We start from the raw sequence: 3935 nt of genomic DNA, 5'->3' as shown, positions 1-3935 counted from the left end.
CCGATTTAAAATAGGTGTTAAAAGAAACAGAGGGGGGATGAGGAGAACTTTTTTCACACAGTGAGTTGTTCGGATCTGGAATGCATTGCCTGAAAGGGTGGTGGAAGCCAATTCAAAGACAACTTTTAAGAGAGAAGTGGTTAATTATTTGGGGAGGACAAGTTTGCAGGGCTATGGGGAGAGAGCGGGGGAGTGGGATTGAATTGGATAGCTCTTTTCAAAGAGACAGCATGGACACGATGGGTCGAATGGCCTCCTTCTGTGCTGTATAATTCTATGATTCTATGATCACCCAGTCCAAGCTGACACTTTAATGCAGTTTTGGGGGGATGTTGCATTGATGGAGCTGCTGCCCTTTGGATGAGACATTAAACTGAGGTCCCGTCTGCCTGTTCAGGTGGATGTTAAAGATCCCATGGCACTATTCGAAAAGAGAAGGGAGTTTCTCTCTCCTTGTGTCCTGGACAAGAATCCCCCCAAATAAAATCAGTCACTCACTTTGTCGCTGTTTGTGGGATGTTCTTCTGTGCAAATTGGCTGCCACTTTCGCCCACAAACACAGTCACAGCACTTTACAATAAATCCCATGAAGGCTCCTGACATGAAACACACTATACATATGTATGGGTTATTATTAGTAGCACAATACAATTTACAGTCAGATAGCACCTCTCAGATTGAGGGGATCGATGGCTGGGCAATCGGAGTGGGGGTGGAAGCCTAGCGAGATGCGGAGGGGAAAAATGACGGAAAGGGTGGGCAAAAGGGACACGTCTTAACGCTGGCCTTGAACAAAGGAGAGAGTGAGTGAAGTACGCTTGCGAGTGTTGAGAGATTTGAAAGAACTGGGCCTCAGCATCATTAACAGGCTGACCTGCATCCCTTCCCTGCTTCAGTGGGCAAGCTGAACACTGCAATGCACCTTGTAGTTATTTACTGGCACCACCGCCTGCATTATCTCTGACTGTGTGTGTGTGTGTGTGTGTGCGTGCGTGCGTGCGTGTCTGTGTGTGCGTTTTACCAAAGACACGACAGTGCTTGATTTGTTCCAGGCTCGTCCACTTCCTTCCACTGGTTACGGAAGAAGCATTGATCAAAACTCAGCAAATTAAAGACAGATTATTATTAACATCAATAACATAGTCTGAGATATTACAACACATTAGGGTGTCAGCCTGGCGACGTGGTAGCAAGCTCGCTGCACAGGAATATGCTAGAAAGCGTAGTGACTGTGTGTTTTGTGGTCTAACACAATGATCTTAAGGCAAAGACCCAAAAAATTTCAGGCCTCAGATCTCAATTCTTGTTTACTCCAAACTAGTGCTGTATTGCTACTAATGCCCCAAAGAATACTTATTAATTTGCCTACAATTAATTAATAATGAATACTACAACTAAATAATTAATACATTTAATTGATAATTAATGCTATTAATTAATTAATAAATAATATTAATAATTAATAATACCAATCGCTGGTAATACTAATTGTTGATACCAATTAATAATATTGATAATGCATATTAATGATTAATAATGGTAATTGATAGCATTAATAGCCTATAATATGAATCGACAATGTCTATAATTTATAATATGAACCAATAACAGTTAAACTAGTGTTCGCCCGGAATTAATTAATACTCGGAGAATCGTAGAAAATCCTGAGAGTTAATACCACAAAGGCCTTTCTCTGTTGATAGCTACTATTGTGGAAAGAAAAATGATTGACTGGATAGAACTCCTTCCAGCAATATCATGTTCACAGCCAGTCAAGAGGAATTGAACCTGAAAACAATCATTGAGAGCTATCAGCAGCCAAGTGGACTGTCTTTGTGCGATCAAACCCATACCCTTTTTCTGCCATTCATTTTTCTCGCACACTGATGTTTGGGCTGAAAATTGCTGATAAATAGGAGCGCAGAGTACACATTTTCTCTGGTGTCAGCTACACCGATCTGCCCTGCCTCTCACTGATTTGTAGGATGCAGCACCACTATGCTACTCCAACATAGATGTAACACACAGTCTGTATTTGGAGTCCTGTAGGGTATCGGTTAGAGCACTCGCCTTTCTCGCAAGCGAGAGGACCCGGGTGTCATTGCCAGGCAGAGCGAAGCCTTAGATAAGTTTCCTGACTCCACACACCTCTGTTCACCCAGCAGTAAGTAGGAACCCAATTGTTAGTCGATTGGCGGATTGCTTTCTGGGTGTGATAACCCCTTCAAAAAAAATGCGATCACTCAATATACAGCTATTACATCGTGAGACGTCTCAAAGCGCTTCACAGAATATACTGTAAAGTGGATTGACTGCATTTTGTGGGTGAAACGTGACAGTAGTGTCCTGGAAACAGTCGTGAATTGAGTGACCGTTCTTTTCTAAAAAAGAGATTATTATCCCCTGAAAGGGATTCACCAATTGACTAACAACTGGCTTCCTACTTACTGTTAGGTAAGCAGGCGTGTGGAGTGAGGAAACTTCCCTAAGGTTTCGCCCTCTTGTTCCTCTTGTGAAAGCACGCAACAGCTAGACGTTGTCACCGCGGCCAAACCATTTAATCCTCTGTACAATAAATTAAGTAAGTGCTTCCGTGCGCTGACTGTTTCCGCGGTGTGCAAAAGCCGATGGCGCGAACAGGCATTTCATCAGCCAAAACCCATCATTTTCAGTAAACGTAAAGGTCACAAGTTCCCGGGATGTTTTCGAGGAGTGTGACTCCAGCAGTCAGCAGAGAAACAAATCCATGGATCAAGATCTATGTGGTTCGTTTGAAAACATATTTTCAACCTGTTTCTTTCAGAACTTGTGCTCCTTTTTCTACCTTCCTGGTAAATGTAGCGGTAGTTCATTGTAACATGCTTTAATTAGTCTAAATATTCCATTTATAATTTTTATAGTAATGTATTTCCTTCCATATAAAACAACAACAAACAACTCTTCGGTGGCTGTCCGTAACATCACAGCTTTCTAGGCATTTAATAATAATAATAATTCCTATAATGATAATAACCCTTACAATTGGTACAGCGCCTTTCATGTCAGAAGGAAGTCTCAAAGCGCTTCACAGGATTTGCTGTGAAGTGCAGTGACTGTGTGTTTTCAAGGGCAAAACTTGGCAGCTCAGTTTCATACAGCAACGTCCCACAAACAGACATGGGGGAGTGACCAGTTTCATTTGGGGGACTGTTGGCCAGGACACCGGGAGAGAGAAACTCTCTCCTCTTTTTGCACAGTACCACAGAGATCTCTAAAGTCCACCTGAACAGGCAAACGGGACCTCGGTTTAACGTCTCGTCCCAAGGATGGCAACTCTGACAATGCAACACCCCCCACCGCTGCACTGGCGTGTCAGGTTAGACTGTGTGAGTTCAAAGTCCCAACATGCACAAGGTAAACAGTCACTGCGCTTCACAGAAAACCCTGTGAAGCGATTTGAGACATCCTCCCGATTGACGTGAAAGGCACCACGATAAATTAAGAATGGTTTAAGAGCTTTGGGACGCTGCCCTACGTGAGGAGCGCTATATAACTGCAAGTTGTTGTTGTTGCAACTTTATTTGAGAATAAAACTGTTGCTGGGTTGACTGACTTGATAGTTGGATGAACACAGCCCAGGTGGATGGTCTCTGCTGGCTGTAAGGTCCTGTTGGCTTACAATGCAACACACACCCCCAGCTCTGCATTGGAGCGTTAGCTTATACTGTGTGATTCCAAGTCTCGACGTGGGGCAACCTTCTGACTTGGAGGTGAGAGCGCTACCACTGAGCCAGGCTCTTCGGATGCAAACCCTTGCCACCTGACATGAAAGACGCTACATAAATGTAAGTTGCTGTTGTTGTTGTTGTTGTTGTTGTTGCTGTATCTCAGGATGCAGTATATAGTTTGGGACACGACATGCCAAGTGACTGCCAGGCTGGTGGAAGGCAAACCAG

This window comes from Callorhinchus milii, unplaced genomic scaffold, assembly GCF_018977255.1.
Source record: "Callorhinchus milii isolate IMCB2004 unplaced genomic scaffold, IMCB_Cmil_1.0 Scaffold2, whole genome shotgun sequence".
Taxonomy (NCBI): Eukaryota; Metazoa; Chordata; class Chondrichthyes; order Chimaeriformes; family Callorhinchidae; genus Callorhinchus; species Callorhinchus milii.
This window is presented reverse-complemented; position numbering follows the sequence as displayed.